The sequence below is a fragment of the Bubalus kerabau genome, chromosome 2 (genome assembly GCF_029407905.1).
Source record: "Bubalus kerabau isolate K-KA32 ecotype Philippines breed swamp buffalo chromosome 2, PCC_UOA_SB_1v2, whole genome shotgun sequence".
Lineage (NCBI taxonomy): Eukaryota > Metazoa > Chordata > Mammalia > Artiodactyla > Bovidae > Bubalus > Bubalus kerabau.
This window is the reverse complement of record NC_073625.1, coordinates 2803707-2821527: the sequence shown is the minus strand read 5'-3', so window position 1 is coordinate 2821527 and position 17821 is coordinate 2803707. Positions and strand designations below refer to the sequence as shown.

The following is a 17821-nucleotide window of genomic DNA, read 5'->3' as shown; positions in this document are numbered from 1 at the left end:
CATGAGCTGTAGCCTGCCAGTTCAGTTTCCCAGCAAGAACACTGGAGTGGGCTGCCGTTCCCTTCTCCAGGGGATCTTCTTGACCCTGGGATAGAACCCGGATCTCCTGCATAGCAGGCAGATTCTTTACTGTCTGAGCCATGAGGAGATACCACTGATAGTGAAGATTTACTCTTTTTACTTTGAAAGGAGTGGAGAGTCTCTTCTTTGCTTTCTTTCCTGGTTTATCTCTATTGTTGTCAGTCTTTATGGTAGTAAGGTGAAATGGGAAAGTAAAGCAATTAAAAAATTTAAAGAGCAAATCATATTGAGGGAATTTTTTCATTCATTCCTTCAGCCAATAATTTTCAAGAGCCTACTAGAGGCTGGCAAAGACTCTCCTTGACCAAACTTTAGCCAGGCTCCTCCAAGCTCTCTCTTCTGCTGTTTTTGTTTTGATCATGCTACAGGGCTTATGGGATCTTAGTTCCCTGACCAGGGATTGAACCTGAGCCTCCTGCATTGCAAAGTTTAACCACTAGGCCACCAGGGTCAAACCACCAAGCCCTTTTCTTGACTAGCTTTAACCTTGGTCTTCATCCCATCTGTGGTCTCTGAACCCAGTCTTAGCAAAGCATCCTGCCAACTCATCCTCTATACCCTTGATATCTGATCACCCTGGTCGGCCTTCAGCAAGAATCCTGTTGTAAATTAAGAATCCTCAGTAAATTAAGAATCCCTCACCCGGATATCTCCTCTTGGTAATTATCCATCTTCTATCCCCTACCTTCAACATGCTCACTGACTGTAAATCCCCAGCTGTCTTTGCCATATTTGGAGTTAAGCCCCTCTCTTTATTGCAATACCCATATTGAGGTTATCTCAGATGAGTGTCTTCTCTACTGTTTTAACAAATGTCAGAATAATTCTTTCATTAACAGTGTCAGGCAAAACAGATAAGTTACTAGTTTTCATGGAGCTTAAATTCTAGCTGGTGTAGACAGAAAATAAGAAAAAACCAAAACTAAAAAAAAAAAGCATAAAACAAACATAAAAAAATAACAAATGGATTAAGGCTTCCCTTTATGTGGATGGAAGGGTTCTTTAGCTTGGGCTCTCACAGAGGACCACTCCAGGGAGAAGACCTGTCAGCTGAGAGCTGGAAGACAAAGCCATCACGCAGGATAGGAAAAGGGTCCTGCAAGGCCCAGAGCAAGGCTGGTGCGACCCCCCCCCAGAGGCTGGACCAAGTGGAGCCCTGGGGACACCATGGAATGCAGCGTAAGGAGGAGGGTAGCACAAGGTGACACCAGGAAGCAAACAGTAGTCAGGCTGTGATGAGCTTTGAAGGCTGGGTAAGGAGTTGGGAAATCAGATTGATTATATTCTTTGCAGCCAAAGAAGGAAAAGCCCTGTACAGTCAGCAAAAACAAGACCGGGAGCTGACTGTGGCTCAGATCATGAACTTCTTTCTCATTTACAAATTCAGACTTAAATTGAAGAAAGTAGGGAAAACTGCTAAACCATTCAGGTTGAATCTAAATCAAATCCCTTATGATTATAAAGTGGAGGTGACAAATAGATTCAAGAGATTAGATCTGATAGAGTGCCTGAAGAAATATGGATGGAGGTTTGTGACATTGTACAGGAGGCAGTGATCAAGACCATCCCCAGGAAAAAGAAATGTGAAAAGGGAAAATGGTTGTCTGGGGAGGCTCTACAAATAGCTGAGAAAAGAAGAGAAGTGAAAGGCAAAGGAGAAAAGGAAAGATATACCTATTTGAATGCAGAGTTCCAAAGACTAGCAAGGAGAGGTAAGAAAGCCTTTCTCCATGATCAGTGCAAAGAAATAGAGGAAAACAATAGATTGGGAAAGACTAGAAATATCTTCAAGAAAATTAGAGATACCAAGGGAACACTTCATGCAAAGATGGGCTCAATAAACGACAGAAATGGTATGGACCTAATGGAAGCAGAAGAAATTAAGAAAAGGTGGCAGGAATACACAGAAGAACTGTACAAAAAAGATCTTCATGACCTAGATAATCATGATGGTGTGATCACTCACCTAGAGCCAGACATCCTGGAATGTGAAGTCAAGTGGGCCTTAGGAAGCATCACTGTGAACAAAGTGATGGAATTCCAGTTGAGCTGTTTCAAATCCTGAAAGATGATGCTGTGAAAGTGCTGCACCCAACATGCCAGCAAATCTGGAAAACTCAGCAGTGGCCACAGGACTGGAAAGGGTCAGGTTTCATTCCAATCCCAAAGAAAGGCAATGCCAAAGAATGCTCAAACTACCGCACAATTGCACTCATCTCACACTCTAGTAAAGTAATGCTCAAAATTCTCCAAGCTAGGCTTTAACAGAACATGAACCGTGAACTTCCAAATGTTCAAGCTGGATTTAGAAAAGGCAGAGGAACCAGAGATCAAATTGCCAACATCCATTGGATCATTGAAAAAGCAAGAGAATTCCAGAAAAACATCTGCTTTATTGACTACACCAAAGCCTTTGACCGTGTTGATCACAACAAGCTGTGGAAAATTCTTAAAGAGATGGGAATACCAGACCACCTGACCTGCCTCTTGAGAAATCTGTATGCAGGTAAAAAAGCAACAGTTAGAATGGGACATCGGAGAAGGCAATGGCACCCCACTCCAGTAATCTTGCCTGGAAAATCCCATGGACGGAGGAGCCTGGTAGGCTGCAGTCCATGGGGTTGCTAAGAGTCGGGCACGACTGAGCGACTTTACTTTCACTATTCACATTCATGCATTGGAAAAGGAAATGGCAACCCACTCCAGTCTTCTTGCCTGGAGAATCCCAGGGACAGAGGAGCCTAGTGGGCTGCCATCTATGGGGTTGCACAGAGTCGGACATGACTGAAACGACTTAGCAGCAGCAGCAGAACGGGACATGAAACAACAGACTGGTTCCAAATAGGAAAAGGAGTATGTCAAGGCTGTATATTGTTACTCTGTTTATTTAACTTAGATGCAGAGTACATCATGAGAAATGCTGGGCTGGATGAAGCACAAGCTGGAATCAAGATTGCTGGGAGAAATATCAATAACCTCAGATATGCAGAAGACACCACCCGTACGGAAGAAAGTGAAGAACTGAAGAGCCTCTTGATGAAAGTCAAAGAGGAGAGTGAAAAAGTTGGCTTAAAACACAACATTAAAAAGACTAAGATCTTGGCATCTGGTGCCATCACTTCATGGCAGATAGATGGGGGAAAAATGGAAATAGTGACAGATTTTATTTTTGGGGGTCCAAAATCACTGCAGATGGTGACTACAGCCATGAAATTAAAAGACGCTTACTCTTTGGAAGGAAAGTTATGACCAAGCTAGATAGCATATTCAAAAGCAGAGACATTACTTTGCCAACAAAAGTCTGTCTAGTCAAAGCTATGGTCTTTCCAGTGGGCATATATGTATGTGAGAGTTGGACTATAAAGAAAGCTGAGTGCCGAAGAATTGATGGTTTTGAACTGTGGTATTGGAGAAGACTCTTGAGAGTCCCTTGGACTGCAAGGAGATCCAACCAGTCCATCCTGAAGGAAATCAGTCTTGAATATTCATTGGAAGGACTGATACTGAAACTGAAACTCCAATACTTTGGCCACCTGATGCGAAGAGCTGACTCATTGGAAAAGACCCTGATGCTGGGAAAGATTGAAGGTGGGAGGAGAAGGGGATGACAGAGGATGAGATGGTTGGATGGCATCACCGATTCAATGGACATGAGTTTGAGCAAGCTCTGGGAGTTGGTGATGGACAGGGAGGCCTGGCGTGCTTCAGCCCTTGGTGTCGCAAAGAGTTGGACATGACTGAGCGACTGAACTGAACTGAAGGAGTAGCAGTTTGTTTCATGTAAGGTTATTGTGGGCTTAAAACATTTGAGTGTCTTCTGAGTTTGTCACATTCCGTCGCTGTTGGTGGTGGGTCTGAGAAATTGTCAGACTTCTTCTCACTTTTATTGAAGCCTCTCTCTCCCTGGAGTTACTGGTTTACATAAGATGACTCAAAGAAGAGAATTATTGTTCAGGGATATCACTGTTTTCTTTGTTGTCTTTAATGCTCTGTGGCAGAGTAAAAAAAAAAAAAATCTAGGAAATAGCCATTATGCAGGTTTCGCTTGGTTGCTTTTAATTGTTTCTTATATCATCAGCTTCTCTCTGGGACCCCCTACCTCCTGGAGGGTCTTTCATAATAAAAGATAGTCTATTAATTGTTTTCTTTCTGCTTGCCTAGTCCTTGCTGATATGAGAAAATATTGAATGTTTTAAGCCATCCCTACTAAGTTTCATAACCTGGTCATTCAAAACATTAACCTTTTAATTTCGTTTTCTCACATTCTTAATTCTTCCTAATTATTGTTAGAAAAGATTGTCATATTTAAGTTCATGATGTTATCATCATTCAACAATTCATATCATTTCCAAAAAATTTCAGAAGTCTTGTGATAGCCTATTTACTTGAAGAGCTTACTATTGTATGAAGTTTTTGTGAACTATTGTGATTCTAACAGCCATTTCTCTCTGAGTCATCGGATGGTTATATGTTTGTTTAACTTTATAAGAAACAGCTGAACAGCTCCCCAAATCAGGACCATATTTTCCTTCCATCAGCAAAATCTGAAAGTGCTAGGAATACCTCACCCTATTTGTAGGACAGATTATAGAACTGCCTGGGCGGTGTGCTTCAGGGAGGATTATCTCTGCAAGGTGCCAATGTGTTGACCCATGAGATGTGTGTGTGTGTGTGTGTGTGTGTGTGTGTGTGCGCGCGCGCGTGCGTGCACACACGCTCAGTCACTCAGTTGTGTCTGACTGTTTGCAATCCCCTGGATGGTAGTCTGCCAGGCTCCTCCATCCATCAGATTCTCCAGGCAAGAATACTGGAGTGGGTTGCCATTTCCTTCTCCAGGAGATCTTCCTGACACAGGGATTGAACCCATGTCTTCTGCATCTCCGGCATTGGCAGGCAGATTCTTTACCACTGTACCACCTGGAAAGCCCCCTTCTAAGTGGTCCAAAATTCTTCTTTTTAAAAATCACTCTTCATTTCACTCTTTTAAATAATATAGTTAGGTAAACTAAGAATGAACTTGTGTCTAATCTTGTATAAGGTGCTAAGAAGGGGCAAAGAATTGCACGTTCTCTGTGGCCCAGCTAGCTATGTCTGATGACTCCTTCCAGGGCAGGAGCAGAGAATCAAACTCATGTTTGGTTTATTGTGGTTTTCTCCCTCTGGCATTGTCATGCGTAGCAATGAGGTTGAAAGAAGGTTAGAAGTAACACTGCTTAGAACTACAATTGATGCCGAGCTTTAGTCATCATTATGTTAATATTTAGGGCTGAAAGTACTCTGGGAATTTGGTTTAAATCACCTGCTTTTACAGATGAAGAAAATACAACCCATGGCAGAAAGTAACTTGTCAAGGTCATTCATCTCATTGTTTACCCCAGCCAAGGCTAAAACTCAAATCCCGACTCATCTGTTTGGTGCTCGTTTTGATTCTACTTAAGAATATCCATTATCCGTTCTCTGAATAAGCCTGGAATTTTCTTCATAGTTCTTTGTGAAAAACGTGCTTTTTGTTCAGAAGTACAGGTAGTGAAAGATAGAAATTGTTCAAATAGATTTTTAAAAATTGTTGCAAAATAAGAAGACACTTGTAAAATAGTTTCATGAAGTAACTGGGTCTGAAAAGTTTTGAATTTCCCCCCTACTTCAATCTATATAATGTTTTTATGCAGTTGCCATGGGAGTGCATATGTTAGCTGCCAAAACTCTGAAACAGATCTTGGATGTTAAGCAGGTAAGATTAAGTCATAGCATTTAATTCTTGTTGAACAAAATATGACATCTATTTGAAGCACCATGTATGTGCTGGAAAACTGTTACTTCTGTTCTTTCCATGCATCTGGGGAATTTAGACACCTATACTGGCCTATTCAGATGCAACAATAGTTTTCCAAAGTCCACGTCTGTGGGAGCCCTGAAAGTGGTTCTTCCAAGAAGACTTAAACAGCAGTCCTTCAGGCTAGGACTTTTCAAGCACTGTGTACTTTCATATCAAGAAAGCCATCTGTGGTCTCTGAATAAACAAACGCCATTTGATTTTATCACACTGTTGAGTGTGTGGTTCAATGTACTATAACCACAGAATTAGGAAGTGGATGACAAGTGATTTTTTTCAAGAGCTCATGGGCTTTGAAATAAAACCAATAAAACCCTAATGCTGCCAATAGTTTTCACATCTTACTTAGAACAGTTCTATAAATTAAACCATGTACTAGTGTCCTCTGTAGAATGAAGTCTTGTATAATCTTCCTTCTACGAACTATCCATTCAACTTCAAGTCCATCCAGCTATCTGGATCTTTGGCTTTTTCAGAACACTTAGTGGGAGAGACCGGCTTTCCCTGTGGGAATCTCCTATATTTCCGTGTGGGCAGAGTGCCTTTGCTCCCCGGGGACGATGCCTGCAGCGCTGTGTGCACATTCCTCTTCCATGGAAAACAACAGGCGTTCCCCCCATGCTTAAGGAACCGATTAAGTACATGGAACCCGCCCTAGCACGTGTAAAGATGAACAAGTACATTAACCAGTAAGCCTGTTGAGACGACTATAAATCTGGCTCATGTTTTCCCCAGGTCAGTCTAGATCAGGGGTTAGGAAGCCTTTTCTGGAAAGGACCAGATAATAAATATTTCTGGCTCTGCTGGCCATATGGTCTCTGTCACAAGTACTCATCTCTGCTATGCAAAAGCCTCCATAGACAATATGTGAACAAATGGATATGGCTGTGTTCCAAGGAAACTTTATTTACAGAAACAGGTGGCACACCCACAGGCTGTAGCTTGCTAACCCTTGATCCAGCTGCCAGGATCGTGCTGTAAATGGATGCAAATTATAAATGAAAGACACAAGCCTCAGGAGTCCTTTTGGCTTTTTTTTGGCACTTTTCTGCCTTTGTCCATGGAGTCAAGGTATTTTTATTTCATATTCTTACACGAGGATAATGTGAAAGTCCCTTCCATGTTTGTTCAGGAAAGCATGGGCCTTGAGAGGCAATCCACTTCTGTCTATGCTGTGTTCTTTCGAGTTTAGCATGCTGCCCAGGATTAATAAATGTTAAATAATAATCATTTTTCAATTCACTGCCCTACCCTTTATGGAGTCTCCTTTGGCACCCTCAGAGGTGTTAAACAATGTAGCTTTTACAACATTCTGTTACATATTGTCAGCAGCACCTTGCTGAGAAATCACACACAAGAGAGAGTTAACTGCAAAGCTGTAAGTGTTCCTGACAGGCTATTCCTGCACAGGTTTGGTTTCCCTTATATAAAGATTAAAAAATCTTTTACACAGCTGGTAAAAAGAGCAGCACACGTTGAAGCACCGAGCATGCACACCTCCCCAAAGGCACTTCCCTGAAAGTCAGAACCTCAGTGAGCGAGGCCGATGATCCAACTGAGCTATGCCTGCCCGGGGGTGATCACGAATCTAATAGCACCGGGGAGGGACGGCAAATCCTCCTCAGAAACGGAGAATGTCTTCTAATAAACGTAACGCTCTCTTTCATGATGAATTCAAGAATTTCACTTTTGTAACCTCACCTAGACAGATCCCCTCTGCAGTAGATGACAACCCACTCCAGGATTCTTGCCTGGAGAATTCTACAGACAGAGGAGCCTGGCGGGCTGCAGTCCAGGGGTCGCAAAGAGCTGGACATGACTGAGTGCACACACACACAAATACACACGCTAGAAAGATCCAAGTTAGTAGTCTCAGGTTTTTGCACTTGCTCTGAAGATGAGTTTTTTTCTTTTTTAAAAATTTTATTGAATTATAGTCCATTTACAGTGTTGTATTGTAGTTTCATGCCTAAAGCAAAATGATTCTGTTGTCCATATACATGTATTCATCCTTTTACGGATTCGTTTCCCATATAGGTCATTACAGAATGCTGAGTGCAGTGTCCTGTGCCCTGTGCCCTCTTTGATCATTGATTTTATATATAGCTGCGTGTATGTGTCCATCCCAGCCTCCTGATTCATCCCTCCCGCCTTGTTTCTCCTTTGGTTATCTGTAAGTTTGATTTCGAGATCTGTGTTTCTGTCTTGTGCATCAGTTTCTTTGTATCGTTCTTTCAGATTCCACGTGAGTGATGGCACTGATATTTGTCTTTCTCTGACTTACCTCACTTACTCTGCTCTTTGCTCGTCGTGAACGTGATTTTCTCTTTTCCACTGTTCTTAGTGCAAGGGTTCATTTTGTCATTCTGATGTTCTCCCGGATTCTTTGCTTCAGCTGGACTTGTGCCCAAAGCAGCAGGAGACACTGCCTCATAAAGCCGCAACATTTTATAAGTCCTGGCAGGAAAGTTTATTACTTCATCCCTAAGCAGCACGGAGAACTGCTGGGGCGCTCCAGGGAGGAGAGCTGCCGGAACGGCTCGTCCCGGGGAAGCGCTGCGGCCGTGGGGCGGAGTCAGCCCCAGGCTGAGCTGCCTCTGCAGCTTCGTGCCTTGGGTGGTGATGAGCGGGATGGGCAGTGAAGGTCTTGGTGCTGTGAGTCAGGATGGAGGTACAATTTGGGAGACGTACCCAGCCAGCAGGCAGGACTGGGGCCAGTCAGGAAGACTCTGTGAGTTGAATTCAGATAAGTGATTTTGACAGTCTTAATACAAAATAGCATGGCTGGTAAAGACACAGTTATATATATATATATATACACACACACTTTTTTTGGATTCTTTTCCATTATGTTAGTTACTCAATCATGTCTGTGTGTCTGACTCTTTTGTGACCTCATGGACTGTAGCCCTCCAGGCTCCTCTGTCCATGGGATTTCCTAGGCAAGAATACAGGTGTGGATTGCTATTCCCTTCTCCAGGGGATCTTCCAGACCCAAGGATGGAGCCTGGGTCTCTTGCCTTGCAGGCAGACTCTTTACTGGCTGAGCCATGGGGGAAGCATCTTTAGAGTGAACATGCCCTGTGCTCAGAAGGTGGGTTATCGTTGGACACTGACCACAGCTCCCTGTGCTGCACAGTAAGCCCTGGTTTTTCTTATGTCAGTCCTGAACTCCTTATTTATCCCTCCCCCACCCCCGTCTTCCCCTTTGGTAACAAGTTTATTTTCTGTGTCTATAAATATATTAAAAGATAACTAAGATATATAAAGGTTTTTTATTTTCCTGATTGAAGAACTTCTGGTCCTGAAGTAGACCACAGAGGCCTAATGCAGGCTCACAGTGGGCCTGTTTCAGCCAGGGCTACTCGCTGGGTTCCATCTGCCCTTCAGATTCACTGAACTAAACCTGCCCTGTGCACTTCCTGAAATTGTCAGCAGCCTGTTACTAACGCTCTGAAGATCCCCGGATGCTGTTGTGTTTCACTGTGGTCATGTATCAGCAGTGGCCTGTGCTTATCATCAAGCTCTCCTGTGTTTGCCCTTAAGGATAAGGAGGTTTAAGCACCAAATAACATGTTCCAAGTATTTTATTAAAAAAAGGAGGAAATGACATTTATTTATTAAAAAAGTTTACATCTGTTTTAAATGTTTCTCCAAAGAAAACATGCAGATGGCTAACAAACACACGAAAAGATGTAGCTCATTATTAGAGAAATGCAGATCAAAACCACAATGAGATATCACCTCACATGGATCAGAATGGCCATCATCAAAAAAAATCTATAAACAGTAAATGCTGGAGAGGATGTGAAGAAAAGGGAACCCTCTTGCACTGTTGGTGGGAATGTAAATTGTACAGCTACTATGGAAGACAATATGGAGATTCCTTAAAAAACTAGGAATAAAACTACCATATGATGCAACAATTCCACTATGGGGCATATACCCTGAGAAAACCATAATTCAAAAAGGCACATGTACCCCAGTATTCATTGTAGCACTATTTACAATAGCTAGGACATGGAAGCAACCTAGGTGTTCACTGACACATTAATGGATAAAGAAGCTATGGTACATATGAACAATGGAATATTACTCAGCCATAAAAAGGAATGAATTTGAGTCAGTACTAATGAGGTGGATGAACCTAGAGCCGATCATACAGAGTGAAGTATGTCAGAAAGAGAAAATCAAATATTGTATATTAAGGCATATACGTGGAGCCTAGAAAGACTGTACTGATGAACCTATTTGCAGGGCAGCAATGGAGATGCAGACAGAGAACAGACTCACAGACCTGGGGAGCGGGAGATGGAGAGGGTGGGACCAGTGGAGAGAGCACCGTGGAAACATAGGCACTGCCATCTGTGGAACAGACAGCCAGGGGGGATTTGCTGTATGACCCAGGGAACTCAAACCAGGCTCTGGGACAACCTAGAGGGGTGGGAGGTGGGAGGGAGGCTCACGAGGGCGGGGACATATGTATACCTGTGGCTGAGTCAATGGTATGTTAGAAACCTATACAATATTGTAAAGCAATTATCATTCAAAAAAAATTTAAAAAATTGTGAAAAAAAAAAAAATTATGTCTGTTTTGCTACCAGCAACAGCCATGATGAAGAGTCTTTTATATTTGCTTCAGGTTCTTTTGTGAATGAGAAAGCAAGCACAGCTGTTCACTTGGAAGTTTTCTGTTCCTCGTCTCCCCTTCCTGTCCCAGGATAGTTACGTGAGTTGGGTGTATCAGTCACGGGCCCCACTTAGGGCAAATGAAGTGCAGAGTCTTCAGTGAAGAGGTGAGCAGACAGGTGTGGGAAGAATGTAGAAAATCACAAGGAAGTCAGGGTGCTGATACCCTTGGCCCAAGGGGAGAGAGCGAGCAGGTCCCAGACTCCAGAGGAGAAAAAGGTACAGGTCAGAGGCCTCGAAAGGAGCTGTGCCCTTTGGTTGAGGGTCGTGCCTGCCTGAGGCGGTGCTCAGGACAAAGGAGTGGATGGACACCCCAGCTTCCCCTTTCTCCTGCCCTCTGACTGCTTGTCAGACTCCCTGTGTCTACATCCAGCTTGCAACCAGAGGCACTTGTGGTCCATGCAGACCAAACTCCCAAGGCGAGAAGGATGTTGGGAAACGGATCAGCGAGGCCAAATGCAGCAAAGAAACGGCAGTGTGGACCCGAAGTAGTACTGACACTAGTCCTCAGGCATAAAAGTACGGTAAATAGTGTAACAGGGCCCTTCTTCTCCGTAAAAGGCCAGACAGGAAACATTTTTGATTCTGAAGGCCACATATAGTCATTGTCATACATTCTTCTTTTAAAATTTTTTGTTATTGTTGTTGTTTAGTTGCTAAGTCATGTCCAGCTCTTTGCGACGCTATGGACTACCGCACAAGCAACCCTGTCTTTCACTGTCTCTCGGAGTTCATGTTCATTGAGTCAGTGATGCTCTCTAACCATCTCATCCTCTGTTGTCCCTTGGAGTCCTTGCTGTCCAAAGGATTCTTGAGAGTCTTCTCTGGCACCACAATTTGAAAGCATCAATTCTTTGGTGCTCAGTCTTCTTTAGAGTCCAACTCTCACACCTGTACATGATTACATGGACCTTTGTTGGCAAAGCGATGTTATGCTGTCTAGGTTTGTCATAGCTTTCCTTCCAAGAAGCAAGCATCTTTTAATTCTATGGCCGCAGTCACTGTCTGCAGTGATTTTGGAGCTCAAGAAAATAAAATCTGTCACTGTTTTCACTTTTCCCCTTCTATTTGCCATGAAAACATGGGACCAGATGTCATGATCTTAGTTTTATGAATGTTGAGATTCAAGTCAGCTTTTTCACTCTCCTCTTTCACTTTCTTCAAGAGTTTTTAGTTCCTCTTCACTTTCTGCCATAAGGGTGGTGTTATCTGCATATCTGAGGTTGTTGATATTTCTCATGGAAATCTTGATTCCAACTTGTGATTAATTCAGCCCAGCATTTCCCATGATATACTCTGAATACAAGTTAAATATGCAGAGTGACAATATACAGCCTTGATGTACTTCTTTCCCAATTTTGAACCAGTCCATTGTTCCAAGTCCAGTTCTAACTTTTGCTTCTTGACCTGCATACAAGTTTTTCAGGAGATAGATAAGGTGGTCTGGTATTCCCATCTCTTTCAGAATTTTCCACAGTTTGTTGTGATGCACACAGTCAAAGGCTTTGGTATAGTCAATGAAGCAGAAATAGATGTTTTTCTGGAGTTCCCTTGCTTTCTCCACAATCCAACTAATGTTAGCTGTATGATCTGTGGTTCCTCATCCTTTTCTAAATCCAACTTGAACATCTGGAATTTCTTGGTTCATGTACTGCTGAAGCTTGGCTTCAAGGATTTTGAGCACTACCTTGCTAGCCTGTGAAATGAACACGATTGTACCGTAGTTTGAACATTCTTTGGCATTGCCTTTCTTTGGGATTGGAATGAAAATTGACCTTTTCCAGTCCTGTGGCCACTGCTAAAGTTTCCAAATTTGCTGACATATTAAATGCAACACTTTAACAGCATCATCTTTTAGGATTTGAAATGGCTCAGCTAGAATTCCACCACTTGCACTAGCTTTGTTCATAGTAATGCTTCCTAGGACCCACTTGACTTTACATCCCAGGATGTCTGACTGTAGGTGAGTGACCACATCATCAAGGTTATCTGGGTCATTAAGGCCTTTTTTGTATAGTTCTTTTATGTATTCTTGCCACCTCTTCTTAATCTCTTCTGCTTCTGTTAGGTCCTTAACATTTCTGTCCTTTATTGTGCCCATCCTTGCATGAAATGTTAATTTTTACAAAGCTTTAAAAATGTAAAACCCATCCTTAACATGTAGGCTGTATAAAAACAGATCATGGCCTTGACTGAGTCCACGGTCTGTGGTTTGCTGACCCCTGGCATATATTACTCACTTTGGGTGTTAAAAATGTTTGCATGATTTATATGACACCCTAGTTCTTTTCTAGTGCTCTGCAACAAATGTCACAGACTTAATGGCTTACAAGAATACCCAATTTATTAGTCACATGGTTCTGTAGGTCAAGTTCCAAATAGGCGCACAAATGAACACTTAGGGAGAAGCAATTGATATCTTCATTAGTGGCTTTCATGCTGGAAATCTACTACAGAGGACTTGCCAATGGGCAACAGTTTACTGAACCAGACACAAGGCTGGATTTAGCCATTGTCAAGAGTGAATGCCGGAGAAGGCAATGGCACCCCACTCCAGTATTCCAGCCTGGAAAATCCCATGGACAGAGGAGCCTGGTGGGCTGCAGTCCATGGGGTCGCTAAGAGTCAGACACGACTGAGCGACTTCACTTTCATTTTTCCTTTCATGCATTGGAGACAGAAATGGCAACCCACTCCAGTGTTCTTGCCTGGAGAATCCCAGGGACGGGGGAACCTGGTGGGCTGCCGTCTATGGGTCGCACAGAGTCGGACATGACTGAAGCAACTTAGCAGCAGCAGCAGCAGCAGCAAGAGTGAATGTCAGAAAGAGGAAACAAACTTCTGGTTATTAAAGGGGAAAGAGTCTGGGGAGGGATGAATTAGGAGTTTGAGATTAACAGATACACTCTACTAAATGTAAAATAGATAACCAGCAAGGACCTACTTTATAGCTCAGAGAACTATATTCAATATCTTGTAATAATCTACAAAAGAAAAGACTCTGAATAATGAATATACATATGTAAATATATATGTGTGTGAGTGTGTGTGTGTGCGCACACTCAGTTGCATCACTGGGTTGAACCCATGTCTTGCATCTCCTGCATTGGCAGGCACATACTTTATATATAATTATGTAATTTTATTATAAATATATATATATAAAACATATATATATTATAAATATACCAACCTCTGATATCTGTACACCTGAAACTAACACAACATTGTAAACCAAATATACTTCAAAAAGAAAGAATAATATGAAGCTGAAAACATACAAAAATAGATAATGTACTTAAGCCAGAAAAAGAACGAATGCATGACACCGCTGTGAGAAAGCACATGCTCTATTCACACAGGTATCGCTAACCGCCTTGGAACCAGCGTGACATGATCCTTGTGCTTGGGAGACTTACCACCAGTGATAGAAAGATGTTTGGTCATTCTTTGAAAATGCCTGAAACAGATGAGAACAGAAACGCGGGAACTGGGATGCTCTCTCTTGGGGTGGGCTGACAGGGTACCTAGAAGGCAGTAAGCAAACAACGAATGAAACTGGATTAAGCAGAGGAGATGTGTTTATCTCACATGGTAGGAAGTTCCAGCAGAGTTCTGGAGCAGGGGTGAACGATCTGCCTGCCAATGCAAGGAGACGTAAGAGACGTGGGCTCCATCCCTGGGTCGGAAAGATCCCCTGGAGAAGAAAGGCAACCCACTGCAGTACTCTTGCCTGGAGAATCCCGTGGACAGAGCAGCCTGGTGGGCTGCTGTCCGTGGGGCTGCTAAAGGGTCGGACATGAGCACAGCAGCAGCGGGAAGTTCCAGAAGGTTAAGAAGAGTCAGCAGCTGGATCGTGTGGTCAAGGACCCGGGGACTTTCTGCCTCTTCATTCTGCCCTCCTCAGTGCTGGCTTTTCCTCAGGTTTCAGCGAAATGGCTGGAATAGTTCCAGACCTCGTGTTCAGACAGAGAAATTTCAGGCATAAGGGGCTACCTCTCTTTTAGAAGAGAAGAAGCTTCCCCCAGAACACCCGTCCCTCCGTAGGATACTTTTCATATCTCACTGGCCAGAGTTGAGCTGTGTGCCAGTTTCTGAACCAAACACCACCAAAGGGAGTGACAGCACCATTAGACCATAAAGTTTATCTCTAGAGCCGGAGTCGGTTTTCCCCGAGACGCTCAGCTGCCTGCAGAAGTGATGGGCATCTGCACAAAGCCAGAGCCTCGTTAGGGAAAAGCAGGGGGTGGGCAGAGCAAAGGCTGGAGGCCGAGAACGGTCCCCTCTGTATCCGGACTTGGCTAATGTATGTCCACTGCTTTCTTCATATATGTTAAACGTGCCCGTAGCCCACACTACATGTAAGTTCTTTGCAATTATGTACAAGTTGAGGTGCGATCATCAGGTAATATAACTTTATACTTTAAAGGTATTTAAGCAGTATTCATTTCAGTTTTGCAGGTTTCTCGTCATATTTTAGAGTCAATACATCTTTTATCAGAGGTCCTCCCAGAGCCGGCAGACTGGACCCTGTGACTGTGGGACCACTTTCTGGCTGGAAGTAGGGAATGAAGACAGGACTTAAGTCGTTCAGAGGTGGTGAAATTCATGCTCATCTATCCATTTTGAGTACAAAGAGAAGGACTGTTTTCTCGTCCAGGGAACCAACTCTTTTATTTCACAATTCATGATAAAGCTCAAAATACAAAATTCTGAAGGTAACACTTCAAGTTTTACGAAAACCACATTGACAGCTTATAAAAGTGGGAGGATAAGAACAAGAGCCATGGACACCACGGAACTATCAATAGGCAAGGAGAGCCTGGGACACCAGGCTGGTGGTTTGGTGCACTTGTGCTAAGTCGCCTCATTCGTGTCTGACTCTTTGCGACCGTCTGGACTGTAGCCCTCCAGGCTCCTCTGTCTATGGGATGCTCCAGGCAGGGACCCTGAAGTGGTTGCCATGCCCTCCCCCAGGGGATCTTCCCAACCCAAGGATTGAACCTGCATCTCTTAGGTATCCTGCATTGGCAGGTGAGTTCTTTACCACTAGTGACACCTGGGAGGGTAGGTTCTAAGTGGCAGATCTTACACCAAGTCCCCTGCACTCATTAATTCCAAACTTATTTAGTGAGCAATGCTATGTGGCAACATACCTGAAAGACAGGGTGAGGGATTTAAAAAAGCATGTAATCAAAATTATTTTTTCTAAGGAGGCTGCCATCTTGAAAAGAAGGATGGATGTGATTTGGACTATTTAATGTCCAAATTCAGTTGAAACCTTCTGATATAGGCTTGTGTGTACCAAACAGCTTTTGTTTTCTGCGCATAGAACCTCCTACTTTGCACAGTAGTTAACTTTTTTCTGCTTGAATATTTTTATTGAAGTATAGTTGATTTACAATGTTGTGTTGATTGCTGCCGTAAAGCAAAGTGATTCAGTTGTACCTATACGCATTCTTTTTTAATATTCTCTTCCATTATGGTTTATCATCTGGATAGAGTTCCCTCTGCTCTGCGGTAGGACGTTGCTGTTTATCCATCATGTATATAGAGGCTTACGTCTGCTGACCGCAGCCTCCCCCCTCCATCCCCCCTTTCCTCTCACCGCCAACCGCAGCCTCCCCCCTCCATCCCCCCTTCCTCTCGCCGCCAACCCCAGCCTCCCCTCCATCCCCCCTTTCCTCTCCCTGCCCACCGCAGCCTTCTCTCCATCCCCCCTTTCCTCTCCCTGCCCACCGCAGCCTCCCCTCCATCCCCCCTTTCCTCTCCCCTTGGCGACCCCCAGCCTGTTCTCTGTGTCCGTGAGTCTGTTTCCATGTTGTGGATATGTTCGTTTGTGTCATATTTTAGATTCTGCATATAAGCAGTATCATATGATATTTGTGTTTCTCTTTCTAACTTACTTCACACAGTATGACAATCTCTAGGTCCGCCCGTTGCTGCAAATGGCATTATTCCACTGAGTAGTGGTCCACTGTGCATGTGTAACACATCTTCTTTATCCATTCTTCACGGGTAGACACTTGGATTGTTTCCATGTCTTGGCTATCGCACAACAGTTACCTTTCAGCTGCACCTGTATCTCCCTTACTAACATGTAAGCTCTTCGAGGGTAAGGTTTATGCTTTCTGTATCTTTTAGTGCCTAGAATAGTACCCTACACAGAGACTGTCATAAAGCCTATGTTAAGTGCATAGAAAATAATATGGCACCTGGCTACAAAACTGACCAACTAACCAGCCAGGCAAACCCAAGCAAATAACCCCAACGAGCTCAGTATGCCTGGTTGCTCCCTCGGGGCAGACTTGTTAGGCAACTGAACTGACATGAAAGAGCACTGGCTTTTTAAAACATATATACACATATAAGTCATACATGTCATATGTAGTCTTATCTAACTGTTCTTGTTTAAACGTGTTGGCTTTTCTCTCCCAGAGCAGAGCTTCGGAGATCCGTAAGGGGAAGCCTGTCTCACATAAAGGACTCCGTGTCACCAGGGAGTTTAAGTGGATCGCCCGTCTCCACCCCAAGCCGGGCGCGCTGGGTGCTTCCTCCTGGTTCTCTTCCCTGGGCTTTGTGTGTAAAATCCGTTACAGCAGTTTGCTCCCCGCTGAGCTAGAATCAATTTAAAGCAGATTTTACATGTTTGTTTTAAAGTGGGCTGTAACGCATTTCGGAGTCCGTATTGATTCCACTTGTCTTGGTGCTGACATCCTGGCTGCTGCCTGTCTGGTGCTGCAACCGCACGGTGGAGGAATGGGCCCTCAGAAGCTGCCGGCGCCTATGCTTTTTATGTTGCAACTGCTTGATAATAATTCGATTGCATCTCTGCCTGATGCTTTAACACTCCTGTCTTCCAGATTGCTCTTCCTGAAGAGGTGTTTACCCCAGTGGGTTGCTACACTCTAATGAAAATAGACAAAGCAGGAAAGCGCGTGGCTGCACACACTTCTTTGTGTGACTCTTGTCTGGCTGACTTTTGCAGACACCCTATGGAAGTTCCAGTTATCTATTGCTGTGTAACAAACCACCCCAAATTTTAGTAGCATAAAGCAACAGCCATTTTACCATGCTTATGGATTTTCATGGGCGTTTCAGAGATTTACAAAGGGCAGAGCAAGGATTTGTCTCTACTTCGTGAAGCTTGGTGCCCCTGTTAGGAAGACTCAGACAGCTGGGGGTGACGTTAATAGCTGGGCGCGGAAATTATCCGGA

The 17821-nt window shown here is 43.6% G+C and overlaps 1 long non-coding RNA gene across 1 annotated transcript; it reads left to right on the top strand.

The window, feature by feature from the left end:
• Nucleotides 1-5749: 5749 nt before the first annotated feature.
• On the top strand, nucleotides 5750-17565 carry LOC129644575 (uncharacterized). Its single transcript, XR_008710837.1, has 4 exons — nucleotides 5750-5812; nucleotides 10557-10710; nucleotides 17042-17182; nucleotides 17467-17565. It is a non-coding gene; the product is annotated as an uncharacterized LOC129644575 (long non-coding RNA).
• Nucleotides 17566-17821: the final 256 nt, after the last annotated feature.